The sequence below is a fragment of the Drosophila miranda genome (assembly GCF_003369915.1).
Source record: "Drosophila miranda strain MSH22 chromosome Y unlocalized genomic scaffold, D.miranda_PacBio2.1 Contig_Y2_pilon, whole genome shotgun sequence".
NCBI lineage: Eukaryota > Metazoa > Arthropoda > Insecta > Diptera > Drosophilidae > Drosophila > Drosophila miranda.
The window spans coordinates 34,055,235-34,071,784 of record NW_022881614.1 but is presented as its reverse complement, the minus strand read 5'-3'; the positions used below and the strand labels follow the sequence as shown (position 1 = coordinate 34,071,784).

The 16,550-nt window shown below is 45.4% G+C and overlaps 1 long non-coding RNA gene across 1 annotated transcript; it reads right to left on the bottom strand.

The window, feature by feature from the left end:
• Positions 1 to 320: 320 nt before the first annotated feature.
• Positions 321 to 2,016, bottom strand: LOC117193527. Its single transcript, XR_004474617.1, has 2 exons — positions 1,918 to 2,016; positions 321 to 1,864 (listed from the first exon to the last, which is right to left on the bottom strand). It is a non-coding gene; the product is annotated as an uncharacterized LOC117193527 (long non-coding RNA).
• Positions 2,017 to 16,550: the final 14,534 nt, after the last annotated feature.

Below are 16,550 nucleotides of genomic sequence, written 5' to 3'. Positions count from 1 at the left end.
CCCTCAGATCAACCCAGACTCGACGCTTCAATTACCAATAATATTGCCAGAATTTAGCGTGCTGCGACTTGTGCTAGAACGGTAGATTTGACGAGAAGAAGATACGAAGCTAAAGAGGATAGAGAACAGGAAGAGAGAGGGAAGCGAAAGGAAAGAAGGATAAAGAGGAAAGGGAAGTGAGAACCAAGGAAAACGGAGAGACATCGGTGTATATGTCCGCAGATGTTATGCGGAGTCTGAACCCACCCTGCCTTTGGTCATCCTCACGGAATAGCCGTTCTTCGATGACCCCTTTTGACCTTTTACGAAAACGCGCGAGCTAGCATTGAGTCCATTTTGTTCTTTTATCTAAACTTCAACATTATTTCCTCAACACAAAAATTAAATCCGATATGGCAACATAGTAAATGATCTTAATAACTACTAAAAATAGGTGATTCGTAATGGTTGGGTAAATAAAGATATTTGATAATGTATTGAGTATATATATAATAAGACTGTAATTCGAGTTAAATTCTAATTATATTCATAAATTTCGCTTTTCGCATAACATGGGAAAATCATTGAATACTTTAAGTTCGTTACTTTCGCTTTTCGCACAAATGTGGAAAAATCATTAAATCTTTTAACTTCGGAATGAGTCGAAAATCAAAGAGGCGGTCTGGCTGACAAAACGTGATCTCCTATGCGGAGTTCAGTCGATGACTGGATGCAGATGGCATCTCTAATTAGCCAACGATCAGATCGCTCAAGGCAAAGCCTCAATAGGCAGGGGCCAGAGGTTTCAAATTCGCGAGGTTGGGCAAGGATCAGTTGGTTTTCAAAACTACGTACATTTCAACTTTTGGAAGGTATGCTTACTCACTCACTGTTCAATTTCCAACGACGAAAGATCGATCTTCCGGCGTAGGCTGAAAACAAGCGTTAATTCGGAAAGGTGGTTTACAGTACGAAGACTCTATCTCTTGCTACAACTCAGAATTCCCAACTTCGACCTACTCCTTGTATGTGGAGCCACAGAACTTTTGGGGGAATTTTCTCCCTGACAATTCAATCCGAACTTAACTGACAACAATAGCTTGTGAATATTTGTAAAGATTGCTTAAGCATGATATGAGTTTAACGAATGTGTAACGAAAATGAATTGAACTAGCGATGTCTTAACAATACTTATAACTGCAAATTCTGAACACATTTCCCGAACTCCCAGGGGGAACTTGAACGTTAATGAGGTTGGCTGATAATTATTCTTCATGAATATACAAATTTTGTGAGATTTTTATACTTTAAACATTAGGATGGTAATAGACGAGGCTAGCCTCCGCTGAACCCTATGATTTGGTGAACTGTGCTCCCTGAATCTGCTGGAAGTGGAATCCTGGACAGAGTCGGGGCGAAGAGGACAGCCGAAGGCGAAGAATTCTGCCTCTGTTTGGCCGACGATTGGGCAACCAGGAAGACGATGGCCGCAGTTGGCTTCATCACTGCAGCATGGTCTGCGCTCGGGCAACCGAGAAAACGAAGGCCGCAGGTGGCTTTAGCATTGCAGCATCCCTGATTTGCTCCTGCTTCTTCTTCACGCGCCTTGGGGCGCGCTGCTGTTTAACCCTGTATAGGGTGCTCCTCGAAGGCGAAGGGTCCCAAGCGGGAAGGCGTTTGCTTATTCCAGCCCCCGGCTGACTGCGCTCTGCGGCTTACTTAGCCGGCGACTTGACGATGGGGTGCGTTTAAATGGCGTGGGTCGCTGCCCCACGCAATAAGCGAAAGACCGTCCGGTCTTTGAGCTGTGGCGTCTTTCCTCCGAGCAGGATCTGTCGCCCCGTCACTCCACTTGTACGAGCAAGGGAATCAGCGGTTGCGTGAGCTGCAGAAAATCAGATGAAAACCTGTTCTGTGGATTTTTCCAATCGCACTCACCCAAAATATCGCGATCAACCGAAAGGTATGTCTTTTCCGTACCGTGTCGAGTTGTTTCACAATGGAATTTTCCTATGATGGCACTTCTTACAAAAGATTCGTTTGTAACCCTGCGCCTGTTAACAGGTCAAAGTAACCCTGTTCCTGTCAAAGGGTGGCAGCATGCATCCCTGGCCCCGAGATCGATATCATGGTCTTGACTTTCAATTTTTCTTTCAAATCTTAGCCGATTAATCCTTCCCGCCAAACCTATCGACTTCTTCTACGTCGCTTCAGGCCCGCTACAGTATACGAGGCAATCTTTGAAGATTAACTCTTCTAGCAGATTGTTCATACATCTTTGGAAGGTAGCGGGGGCAGTGGTTAGCCCAAATGGCATACGAGTGAACTCGTAATGACCATGCTTCGTGGAGAAAGCTGTTTTTGGGATTGAGCTAGGTTCCATAGGAATTTGATGGAATCCCTTAGCTAAATCGATTGTTGTGAAATATTGGCACCTACCTAGTTTATCTAGTATTTCGTCCATTCTGGGTGTAGGAAATTTATCCTTGATTGTCACCTCGTTTAGACTTCTATAATCTACTACCATACGATATTTCTGCTTTCCTGAAGCATCTATTTTCTTTGGTATCATAGCGATGGGTGCACAATAGGGAGAATTCGACTTACGAATGATTCCCTGTCTAATCATATCTTTGATTTGTTGTGTCACTTCTTGATCGTGTATTTGAGCATATTTATATGGTCGACGATATACAGGATCTTCGTGATGGGTTTTAATTTCGTGCTTTATAGTACTAGTGAAGGTCAAAATGTCACCTTCTTTATACTGCACGTCCTTAAATTCATAGAGAACTTTTTTAGTTTCTCCTTTTCTTCGTCATTTAAATGTTCCAACCTTAGCTGGTTGCATTCCCTTAATTCATTCTCTAATGCGGAAGCGAAGTATTGCTCTCCTTCAGGAGATGGGTCAAGGCACTTAGGTGTAGTTATATCTTCCTTTGAAGATGGCTTATCACCTTTGTGTGCGGTCTTGCCGACGGCAATTGCTTCTCCACTTTGGATGATTGGGTATGACCTTTCTCCTAACGTTACCGTTTCATTTCGGTAATCGATGACTGCTTTGCTGGCCATCAAATATTCTCTGCCTAAGAGTATGTCATAATTTTCAGAAAAATTATGAATATAAAATTTTTGTTTTGTCGGACAGTTTTTAGTTGCATTACGTGTAATGCTCTGAGTCAGACGGACGGGTCCGTTGATGGTATGGACGGTGAGGTTGTCGCTATCGACTTTGGAATCTGTATAGTTTTCTTTTATTATATTTATTGACGATCCCGAGTCCGCGATACCTCTTAATTTTTTATTATTTACGATTATTTCTATATATGGTCTTCCTCGATTTCTTCCGAGGCACTCTGCTGAAAATGTACATCCATTTTCATTTGTCCGCTTTGGCTTTCCCTAGATCGTTTGACTGGCTGATTTGGTGCACTGCTACCTGCCTGTGTCTGATTGATTTGATAGTTAGTGGGATTCTGTACTCTGCCCTGGTTTAAGGAATTTCTAAATTCGTTAAATAATCCTTTATTATTTACGACATTATTTCCTGAATTATTTCGATTCGATCCATGATTATTTCTGGAAGTACTTGGGTTTTGATTGTTATAATCGTTACTACTATAGCGAGGGTAATAAGTTCCAACATTCCTACGATTGTTATTTCCGTTTCTTGAATGTTCGTGAATCTTGTTATCAGTTACGAAATTTTCGTAGATTCCTAACTCTTGAGCTGATTTTTCTAGATTAGCCATAGTAGAAATGTCTTTCTTTGCTAAAATGATGAACAGTTTATTGGGTAGAGCATTTGCCAGAGCGTTTTTAAAGATTATCTTATTTTCTGGGCTAGTCTCCAGATTTAGTTTACTTACTATAACATTTGACTTAATTTCTAGTTCCTCTACGAACTTACGAATATTCCAATTGAATTTGGTGTCGTGTAATTGTTGTAGCAGCGTTTCGTATGGAGTGTGGTTGTTGAATTTGCTGATTAGGGCTGCTTTTAGATCGGTCCAGGTGTTGGGTTGAAGGCTTTGTGATAAAAGTTGTGCTCGTCCGCACAGTTGACCCTCAGTGGCTCCGGACATGATGCTTTGTTGCCGGGTTGCTTCTGTTGAGTACAATTCGGAGATGTACTCGATCCTACTTATGAACGAGCTTAGGCGTTCTTGGCATCCGTCGTATGGTGGAATTTGCCTGATTGACTTCAAGGCTTGGTTCAGGTGTATTTCTGTTAGCGGCATGTTGTTTTCTTTTTATTTATTTGCTTTTTTTTTTTTATATTAATTGAGTTCAATCGTGTGTAGATTCTTTGGCGGATCTCTTTAGTATTAGCGTTACTTTTTCTCTGATCACTGTAGGTTATTACGCACTGTAACTCTCACCACGCCAATTGATCGTCTTAAAAAAAGGGATTCACTTTTAACTGAGATCCTACCGGCTGCGCCAATTAAATATGCGACACTTCAGTTTACATTTAAAAAAAGGTTTTATTCTTCACTTAAACTTTAGCGTACATTGATTAGTTATTTCCCCGACGATGACTGAGGTCTGAAGTCTTGAACGGAATTAACTTTGGTTGAATTCTCCGACGGTGTCGCGATTGACGTTTGTCTTGAACAGAACTGAGTTGGCTTCTTAGATGCAGACTATTTATATTATGATGCTCGGTTTGGGATTCGGATTTGGATTCGGAGGCGTTGGCTTCGACTTCGGCTTCGGAGATGGAGTTCGTGACTCGATTGATGAAAGGCTTCCGCTGCGTATGATCGGTGTTGCATGACTTGGGGGTGGCTGAGAATAGGGCCTCTGATTGGTCAGCTAGGATGGTGTGATTCTTGAGAATCGATTCGTAATTGATCTCTGAAGAGTGGCGTGATTCTGGTGCGGCTGGATTCTAGTGCGGCTGGATTCTAGGGCGGCATCTATTGTTTTATGTTCAACTTCCAGTTTAGGGTGTTTGTTTACATTGCCTGCAATCGGCTACGCGTGGTCCATTTCGATCGTGAGATTGTTTATGAGGGTTCGAAGCTGAGGGTGTCGTATTGTTTATAGTATTGTGGGTGCAGGGTAATAGACATAGACAAGGGTATGCGGAGCATGGACTATAGATATGTCACTATATATATATATATATATATATATATATAATAATATGAATAATAATAATGTATCGTTTATTAATAGCGTTTTTCGAAAAAGAGTAAAAAGTGTATGATTTAAGATGTGCAATTAATGAGTCTGTTCTTCCGACTTTTTGTTCAACTTTCTGCTTCTACTTCCAACAACCCACTCCCATATCGATAACCCCTTATCGGTTAGGTCTTTTAAACATCGGTTAAGTCTGGTTATATCGGTTAGGTCTTATCGATGGTATCTTAAGTTCAAATGTTAATTTAGATGGGATAGTGTTAACTGCTTGATACACTGTCCTTTACATTCGGCCCACCTGCTCATCTTCATCTGTCCCAGATGATAATATATCATCGTTCTCTGAGACAAAACGCCATAGCTTCATATTGTCACTGCTCGTTGCTGTGATATTTGGCCCCTCGACTTGAGCAACCTTTCTGACGTCGTAGCGACCGTTCCGCTTTACCTTGGTGACTTCATATGGGCCTAGATACTCGCTGGCCAACTTGCGTCCTGCGACGAACTGCGTCCTCTTGATCGCGACCATGTCTCCTAGTCTGTAGCCGTGCTCAGGTCGTCGTTTTTTATCATAATTCCGCTTGTACACCTCTTGCGCCCTCTCAATGTTTTGTTTCGCTTGGTCACGCAGTTCTTGGCGCTCGTTGTTAAACTGCGTAACCAACTCCTCGTTGAGCACCTCCAATAGTCGACTTTCAGCTTGTCTGTGCATCTTTGTCCCAAACATGACCTCGAATGGCGACGACTTCAACGTAGAATGCACATGCGAATTAATCGCCATCTGGACCTGTGGCACATGCTTTTACCACTTCGTTGACTCCTGAGCTGAGAGCTTTGCGATGATACCCAAAATTTAACGGTTCACCCGCTCAATCTGACCGTTGCCTCTCGCCACACCTGTCGTTGTACACACATGTTCGACTTTGTTCTCGTTGAGAAACTCGCTGAATGCGTTGGATGTACACGCTGCTTCTCTGTCGCTGACTATGCGCTTGGGAAAACCAAACACAAATGACCAATCGCTCAGCCTCTTCACAACTTCTTCGTGACCTGTTGACTTAGTTGGGAACAGCCACACAAACTTGGAGAATGCATCTACCACAGCAAAAATGTACTTGTATTGCTTGGCTGTCGCATCCATTGGTCCCAAATGATCAACGTGCAGCGTGTATAGTGGTGTGTCACCCTTGTCAATGCAATGAAGATAGCCTTCTTGTTTGCCCAACTTTTTGCTGAAAATTATTCAACTGATACAATTAGTAATCAACTTATTTACTTTCCGTTCAAGGTGCGGAATCCAGTATTGCTGCTGAACTGAGTGCATCGTCTTCGCTGTGGAGAAATGAACAACTTGTCAATGCCATTTACAGATTTGAAGAGAAGACCTCCTTTAAGCTTGTAGTCTTGATATGGGTGCTGCTTCAGGATCTCAACTGTGGCTTTGATGAAATCGTCATCCTGCTGTGCTTTCTGTATCCGAGCTGTTAGCTCCGTCTTCACGAACATGCATGTCTGCGGAAAACGACTGAGACAGTCCACGTGTCTCATTCTGTCCCCTGGGCGGTGTACTCCTTTGAATGTAAAGTCCTCCATATACAGAATCCACTGGGAAACTTCTCTGGGTATATCTGCTTTCGTTGTTGTCTGCTTAAACTGCTGCAACAAAACTGCTCCGAAACCTTCTTTGGATGCATCCGTGTGGAGTTCCGTTGGCGCTTCTCGTGAGTATAAATGTAATACAGGTGCGATTACAAGCAGATTCTTTAAGGTTTGTAGCGATTGTTGCTCTGCTTCGCCAATGTTGAAAACTGCTTCCTTCCTGAGTAGATTCGTGAGCGGCCGGGCAACTTGTGCATAGCCAGGGATGAACTTTCTGAAAAAGCCTGTGAGTCCCAGAAATGCTTGAAGTGCTTTAATGTCTTTGGGCGTAGCAAACCGACTGACAGCTGCTGTCTTCTCTTTGCCGGGCCAGATTCTCCCGTCCTCAATGATATGGCCCAGAAAGCTAATGCGTGGCTGCATGAAGCTACATTTCTTCCACTTGATCTTTAGGCCAAACTGCGCAGCTGTCTCCAGAACCAACTTCGTCTTCCTCATGCATACCTCGGGCGACGCGGCGTAAACAATTATGTCGTCCAAATAAAGCTGCATAATGTCAGAGTTGATTAATTCTTGAAAAATATAGCTTACGAACCGAATGAACGCAGCTGGCGAGTTCTTGAATCCGAAAGGCGCTTTATTAAACTCGAATAATCCCTCCTTTGTAACAAAGGCCGTATACGACTTGCTTTGCTCTTCCATAGGCACATGGAAAAATCCGTTTTCAAGGTCCATTATGGTAAACCACTTAGCCGACTGCAGCTTTTCCAAGACTTCCTCCATGATCGGGACTGGGAAGCAGTCCAGCAATACCATGCTGTTTAACTTCCTGTAGTCTACGCAAACTCTAAGTGTACCATCTTTTTTCTTCACGACGACAACTCTGCTCGCTACATTTGAAGACGACTTGCGCACGATTCCTTGCTCGATCCAGTCTTCGACTTGCTTCTTTACGGCACTGGCTTCGTCTGTTGATAAACGACTCGGTGAGTGATGAAACGGCTTGATTACTTCGTCGGGAACTATCTTCAGTTGGATTGGAGACTGCTTTGCAACTTCTGTGGGCATTTGGTAACTGTTTCTTATCATCTGTTCAACGTCTTTTCGATATTGCGGCGGAGCTACAAAGGATGACTCTTCAGTTACATTATATATAAGAGCATGCTCATCTGTTGGCACAGGATCTGCGTCATGCTTCAAAAACGTGTATCCTTGCATATCAGCGACGAAACGGAACTTTTTAATGAAATCATGCCCCAAAAGTGCGTCGAAATCAATCTGGCTACTGGGGACTACTAAAAACTTCTGTGTGGTCTGCAACTTATCCACGGTAACTTCTGCATTAAGGTATCCAACAGGCTTTTGTTGATATCTGACCCAGACCGCGCAACATAGTTGTGCACTTCAAAAGTTTAACGTTTTTCATGGTCTTCAACATACTCTCTTTGATTATGGTTACATCTGACCCTGTATCCACAAGACAGTCAACTACAATGCCGTATATTTGAATTTTTTTCATGCGACTGCGATTCAAAATGACGCGAACTTTATCAACTTTATCAGCTTCATAAGGACAGTTACGCGAAATGTGACCATTCTGATTGCACTTAAAACACTTCGTTTCGGCTTTGCAGTCTTTCCGTTTGTGTTCTCCTGATCCACAGTTATAGCAATATTCTTTTTTACCGCTTTGCCCACTTTGCTGCTTGAAACTCGTTTTATGCTGTTTGTTATTGCCCTTCTTCTTGCATCTACAATATTGCACATTCGAGAAAACTAAAAACGCAGAATCATAGATAATGAGCATATCTATCAGATTGCTGAATCTGATTTAGATCGGATCATTTTTGTAGCCAAAAGCAAGAAATCAATTTGCAGTGGCTCAGTGGCTACGCAGCGCCCGACGTCACGCTCAGACTGATTTTCTGTCTCTCTCGCACGCATTCTTTGTCGTGTCGTTCAATATTAGCGGCGTCTGCCGGAGGAGAGCCATACTGACTAAGTATCGGGTATAACTGTAGAGTTGCGGTGTCCGCAGCAACTCACAACGTTCCCCCTCGTTACTTTTCGGTACAAGAACTTCCCTTGCAACGGCAGCGAAATTCTGTCCAACAATTGAAATACATACAGATCACCAACCTTTGTCCTTTGCAATGTTGCAAAAAAATCCAAATGTTGAAATGAAACGTTGGTATTACTTCATAGAAAGTGTTTGAGATGCCAAGCTTTTTTGGCACCTATGTGTGTGTTTCAAAAATGAAAAGAGATTTCGGGTTAAACTTTATAATTCGTATTTAATCTTGGTGGCTTAGCGGAAGCCGATTGCTTGCCATTGCCAGATAAACTTTATGCGAGATCGATATGCAACCAATGCGCAGAGGGGTTAGCATAGAAATAAACTATAGACGACGGCGTTAGATCAAAGTGATTGCCGAAGTGGCGGCAGCAGATCAAAGTAGTTGCCGAAGTGGCGGCGGCAGAGAGCCCCTTTAGCGGGAGAGCGCAGCAGCTCTGCAGAACGTCAACGTTTTACAACATAGGCGGCTCTCTCTGCTCATACAATAATAATGTTAAAGTTACGGTTATTCTTCAGCGGCTGGCCCGAACTTACTCCCCCCGTTGGGAGCTAGTCTCTCAACAGATTCCTTAAGGGGCAGCAAACATAGCCGAGTGACGGCCCTCCTGATGTTTCCTGAGGATGTCTTCAGGTCAGCGACGCGACACACTCCGTCCTTGCCCAAAACGACATCGACCACTCTAGCCAGTGGCCAACGCATTGGAGGAAGATTTTCGTCCTTCACCAGAGCGAGGTCGTTCTTGCAGATGTTTTGCGCGGGGGTACGCCACTTCGCGCGCTCTTGCAAAAGAGTGAGATACTCTTCGCGCCAACGGCTCCAAAATATTTGCTGTAGTTGGGTGACCCGCTGCCAGCCATCCAGACGATTGTAGTTCAGCTTCGTTAGGTCAGGCTCGAGGATTTGCTCATGGGGGCCGCCTAAAAGCAGATGAGCAGGAGTCAAAACGTCTAAATCATCAGGATTTTCTGAAAGCGAGAGCAAAGGGCGAGAGTTAACAATTGCAGTGATCTGACAGATCAGAGTGCGCAGCTCGTCGAAGCTAAGCACAGATGGTCCAACTGAGCGGTACAGGTGATATATTGCGGTCTTCACGGCCGCTTCCCACAACCCGCCAAAATGCGGAGAGCGAGGTGGGATGAAACGCCAGTCGATCGAGTCAGCCAAGCAGGATTCGTGGACCTCCTTCATATGCGGTTCGCTCAGACAAAGCTTCTTTAGCTCCAGAAGCTCGTTCTTGGCCCCAACGAAGTTTGTCGCATTGTCCGACCAAATTTGACTTGGCCTTCCTCGAGTGGAAGTAAAACGCTTTAGTGCGCCTAGAAACGATGCGGTGGTCAAATCCTTTACGAGCTCCATGTGTATAGCCTTAGAAGTGAAACAGATGAATACGCTAATGTAGCACTTGATCGGAGGCCTCGTGCGGATTTCTGATCGGTAGATTACTTCCAGTGACTTCAAAAGCTCGAGATCCTTCCAAACGTTCCTTAGGTAGGTCTCCCATGATGTGTTCGACCATGCGCGGCCTAGTCCTGAAGCATCTCACACATCTGCTGACGACCCTTGACACTGCCTTAACACCTCCAATGGGCCAATATTCCAGCCGAATTTTGGATAGCAAGGCGCGAGGTCCGGCATGGAGGTTTCTTTCATGATAATATCTTATCAGCGCAAAGGTAATGGAATGTCCCTTTGGCAGAATGAGCGGGTGCTGAGCGTCAAATCCTAGCGATGAGTTGCCAAGACGACCTCCAACTCTAAGTAGTCCAGAATGATCGATGAACGGGTTGAGCGAACTAATTGAACTGGATTTCATGACTTGACCATTGCGCCGAATCTCTTTTATGTCCATCCACAAATTTGCCAGCTGAATGTGTCGAATTAGAAGATGCGTTCCTTGCCGAATATCAGAAACGGTGAGTCCTGGATGCCAAAGACGATGTATAAATTTATGCATGTAGGCGAATGTGCGCTGCATGCGAAAGAATGAATTCGCAAATTTGCATCCGGACGTGAGATCGGCATGTGGAGACGTGATTAGCAATCCTCTCTTGCGAAGCTCCAAAGTTGCTATGTTGTTAGATGGAGATACAGGCCACTTATCCTTGGAGCCTAGCAAAAAGGATGGGCCGTGAAACCATAGCTCTGACTGGATAAGATGGTTGGGAAGCGAGCCTCTCGAGAGAATATCAGCAAAATTTAACGATGTGGGAACATAGCGCCATTCCATGGCTGCCGTCAACTCCTGAATTGATGCCACTCGATTTGCCACAAAAACTTGAAATTTAGCTGGCTCGTCCCTAATCCAAGATAATGCTGTTGACGAATCCAACCAGCAATAGAACCGACCTGTAAAGATTCCCATGTCCTTTACATTCTGCATGATTTTCGCAAGCAAATGGGCTCCACTTAATTCCAGCTTAGGAATCGATATAGTCTTTAGCGGCGCCACTCGCGACTTTGAGCACAAAACGTGGCTCAAAGACTGGGCTTCCCTGGACACGACATACACGCAAGCGCCATATGCTTCTAAGCTGGCATCACAGAATCCGTGAACTTCTGTAGCCACACTAGAACGAAGAACCAAGCGAGGAAATGAGATCCGAGAAATGCTTGCCAAACTATTTCTCAAGTCCATCCAAGTTGAATGTAACGCTGAGGGTAGGCTTTCATCCCAATCCAAATTTTCTCTCCAAAGCTGCTGAAGGAAGATTTTGCACCTGACAATGACAGGATTTATCAATACAAGAGGGTCGTAGAACCGCGCAATCGTAGATAAAACCGACCGCTTTGATGGCTTTGAGTTTGTGTCCAGTGCGGACAAGGCAAAAAGCAGCTGATCCGAAGCAGGGTCCCACGCTAAGCCGAGAGTTTTGGCAATGTCGCTTCCATCATTAAACTTTAGGAACTTCTCTATGTCATCTTCAGGGATTCCCTCAAGTACTTCCTGGTGACTGAAGCACCATTTCCTAAGTCTAAAATTACCACGGGACAGTAAAGCTGATGTTTGGTGCATCTTGTCCATGACCTGTGCGACCGAATTACCGCCCGAAATAAGGTCATCCACGTAAAACTCCTGCCGCAGAGCAGCTGAGCCAAGAGGGTAGGACTCACCCTCGTCGATGGCCAGCTGGTGCATTGCGCGGACCGCTAAAAATGATGCAGCCCTCGTCCCGTATGTGACGGTGTCTAATGTGTAGATTTGAACCTCGGACTCGATGGAATCTCGCCATAGGATGCACTGATACAAATTGTCGGGTGGAGACATTCGTACGCAGCGGTACATTTTACAAATGTCCCCAGTGAGAGCGACTGGATATGTTCGAAAGCGAATCAATATGTTAAACAATGCAGGCTGAATAACAGGGCCTGTCATCATCACATCATTTAGAGAATATCCAGTTGATGTAGCTGGGGATCCGTCGAAAACGACACGGAGTTTTGTCGTCGTACTGTCCTCCTTTAGGACACAGTGATGAGGCAAGAAATATTTGCAGAGACTACGGGAATCAGGGTTGACTTGGTGCATATGATGCAAATCAATGTACTCCCTCATAAAGGCGGAATACCGCTCCTTGAGTGTAGGATTACGCTCCAGTTTTCACTCCAGACCGATGAACTGTCGATAAGCCTGAGCATAAGATTCTCCTAAACGATCAGTATTGTTATTTAGCGGCAGACGAACTGCATACTCCCCGGATGGCAACCGTGAAAGGTGGCTTACGAAATGTGCTTCACAATCGTCTTCTTCTTTGGTATTCAACCCAGCCTCCACACAATTCTCGACTTCCCAAAACATACGAAGAGTTTTATCCAACCTTGCTTCCATCTCAGCTATCGAATCTGGACAATTGTGCGTAGCCAAAAGCGCCGAGCTTGATACCTTCTGTCCACCGCCAGATACGATCCACCCAAGCCGGGTCTTCTGCAGAAGAGGCAGTCCATCGGTGAGTTTGATTTGCCCTACGCAGAGGAGATCATAAGAAACGCTCGCACCAATGAGAAGATCAACCCGTTGAGGATTGAAAAATGCAGGATCAGCGAGCTGAATGTTAGATGGAATACGCCAATCGGATACATTTACTGTCATACTTGGTTGAGAATCGGTAATCGTGGGGGCGATGAGAGCAGTAAGTGTAGTTGTGTAAGCAGAGGTGCGAGAATGCATACAAATGCTTATGGTGGATCCCTCAGTAGAAACGCTGGTATCGCCCAGCCCAGACACAAGTGCAGACGATTGAATTCTCCTAAGCTGAAGCTGCTGGGCGAACCTGGATGTGACGAGATGCAGCTGCGATCCTGAATCTAAGATGGCACGACAAGGAACTAAAACGCCAGACCGATTCTTTACGAGAACCACGGCTGTAGCCAGAAGCACGACATCAGAGTGAAGACCTTGGGCAGCAAGAGAGGTAGACGAAGGTAGAGACGAGCTGCTAGCAGAATTTTGAGCAACGGAAAGAGTGTCCGGTTGAACGGCCAGATCGGGAGGAGTAATACCTGGGCAGCCTTGTGTTGTGGGCTGTATACTATCGAAGTGCAACAAACTATGATGCCTACCGCCGCATAATCGACATTTTCCACTATTGCATGCGCGGGTCCGGTGCCCCGGCTTTAGGCAATTGAAGCATAGGGAAAGCTTCTTCACTTCTTTGTGGCGCAGCAACGGTGAGAGATTTCCGAATATCTTGCACGAGTATATTCCATGGCCCGCTGAGTGGCAAAAGACGCATACAGACGGGTCGGCGGAAGAGCTGGAAGCTACAAACGTTTTCTTAACCTGCGTATAGGAATGGCTTTTTCCCACCTGATCGCTACTAGCGTGTGTCGCTGTAGCATATTCCAACCGCTCCATTTTCTGGCAGCGTTGCTGCAAGAATTCGAAGAATTCCTCTGCGGTAGGTATAGCATCCGACGATGTGTGCTCCTCCCATTTGGTTTGCGTCTTCGAATCCAACTTCTGCAGCAGCATGTTGATGACCATGAATCCTGAAATCTCCTCAGCAGTTCCCAATGTCTGCAACGCTCGCATGTGTAAATTGACTGCATCCGAAAACTCCCGAAGCCTTTTAGCAGAAGGCGAGTCTACCCTCTTTAGCCCAAGAATCTTCTTGATGTGTGCCTGGAAAACAAGTCTTTTGTTATTAAAGCGTTTATTAAGTATATCCAGAGCCGCACGATAATTGGCACTGGAGAGCTCTAACGATCGAACCGAATCCAAAGCCGCATCAGCGAGGCAAGAGCGAAGGTGCTGGAATTTCTCGATGTCACTGAGATCCGCATCCGCTTCAATCACCGATTTGAACATTGCCATAAAATCCGAGAACTCGACGTATCCACCAGAAAACTTAGGCACCTTCAGCTCAGGAAGTCGCTGCTTGTGAGCCATGATGATGGTACTATGTCCGGAATGGCTTGGCAGAGTCGTAGAATGGGCAGCGGCGTGTGACTGGCTTACTTCAACAGCAGCCAGCAACTCAGCTTTCAACGATATGAAAAGAGTATCGAAGATTTCGCGCAGCTCACTCCCAATCTCGTTTTGATCGAGAGCCTCCAACTCATTATGGGCCTTATTAAATTCCTCTCGAATTTCTGCCAACATATCAAGGCGCACCTCGACTTCCGCGGCGGTCAGCTTATCGATTTTATTCCCCGCGAAGGATTCGCCAAGCCTGTGCAATCGATCATATAATGACTGACTTTTACGCTTATACAGACTCAGTCTGGAATCAGCCACCACAATATTTCCGCCCGCGCCTGTATTCGGATCGTTGTCCATGTTAACCGTTGTGCAATTCGACACAACAACGGAAAATGAAATACCGCTTAAGCGACGATGTATAGACGCGAGAGCGAGAATGCAAGACACGAAAAGTCAAGAACCGCGGCTGCAGCTGAGCAGAGAATGAGAGATTCGACGCTTAAAGTACCGGAATTTGTCTATAAATATTCCAGCCGCACTCTCACTGAATTTGCACTTTAAACTGTTTTTCAACGTGCACCCAAATGTATTTGTTGGTAGTTAAACTACCCAACAACAAAATATTGTATAAATAATAAGTGTTTTAACGGAACGCGATTAAGCAATGGTTTTATATCACGTCGGGGTCACCAATGTTTGAGATGCCAAGCTTTTTTGGCACCTATGTGTGTGTTTCAAAAATGAAAAGAGATTTCGGGTTAAACTTTATAATTCGTATTTAATCTTGGTGGCTTAGCGGAAGCCGATTGCTTGCCATTGCCAGATAAACTTTATGCGAGATCGATATGCAACCAATGCGCAGAGGGGTTAGCATAGAAATAAACTATAGACGACGGCGTTAGATCAAAGTGATTGCCGAAGTGGCGGCAGCAGATCAAAGTAGTTGCCGAAGTGGCGGCGGCAGAGAGCCCCTTTAGCGGGAGAGCGCAGCAGCTCTGCAGAACGTCAACGTTTTACAACATAGGCGGCTCTCTCTGCTCATACAATAATAATGTTAAAGTTACGGTTATTCTTCAGCGGCTGGCCCGAACTTACTCCCCCCGTTGGGAGCTAGTCTCTCAACAGATTCCTTAAGGGGCAGCAAACATAGCCGAGTGACGGCCCTCCTGATGTTTCCTGAGGATGTCTTCAGGTCAGCGACGCGACACACTCCGTCCTTGCCCAAAACGACATCGACCACTCTAGCCAGTGGCCAACGCATTGGAGGAAGATTTTCGTCCTTCACCAGAGCGAGGTCGTTCTTGCAGATGTTTTGCGCGGGGGTACGCCACTTCGCGCGCTCTTGCAAAAGAGTGAGATACTCTTCGCGCCAACGGCTCCAAAATATTTGCTGTAGTTGGGTGACCCGCTGCCAGCCATCCAGACGATTGTAGTTCAGCTTCGTTAGGTCAGGCTCGAGGATTTGCTCATGGGGGCCGCCTAAAAGCAGATGAGCAGGAGTCAAAACGTCTAAATCATCAGGATTTTCTGAAAGCGAGAGCAAAGGGCGAGAGTTAACAATTGCAGTGATCTGACAGATCAGAGTGCGCAGCTCGTCGAAGCTAAGCACAGATGGTCCAACTGAGCGGTACAGGTGATATATTGCGGTCTTCACGGCCGCTTCCCACAACCCGCCAAAATGCGGAGAGCGAGGTGGGATGAAACGCCAGTCGATCGAGTCAGCCAAGCAGGATTCGTGGACCTCCTTCATATGCGGTTCGCTCAGACAAAGCTTCTTTAGCTCCAGAAGCTCGTTCTTGGCCCCAACGAAGTTTGTCGCATTGTCCGACCAAATTTGACTTGGCCTTCCTCGAGTGGAAGTAAAACGCTTTAGTGCGCCTAGAAACGATGCGGTGGTCAAATCCTTTACGAGCTCCATGTGTATAGCCTTAGAAGTGAAACAGATGAATACGCTAATGTAGCACTTGATCGGAGGCCTCGTGCGGATTTCTGATCGGTAGATTACTTCCAGTGACTTCAAAAGCTCGAGATCCTTCCAAACGTTCCTTAGGTAGGTCTCCCATGATGTGTTCGACCATGCGCGGCCTAGTCCTGAAGCATCTCACACATCTGCTGACGACCCTTGACACTGCCTTAACACCTCCAATGGGCCAATATTCCAGCCGAATTTTGGATAGCAAGGCGCGAGGTCCGGCATGGAGGTTTCTTTCATGATAATATCTTATCAGCGCAAAGGTAATGGAATGTCCCTTTGGCAGAGTGAGCGGGTGCTGAGCGTCAAATCCTAGCGATGAGTTGCCAAGACGACCTCCAACTCTAAGTAGTCC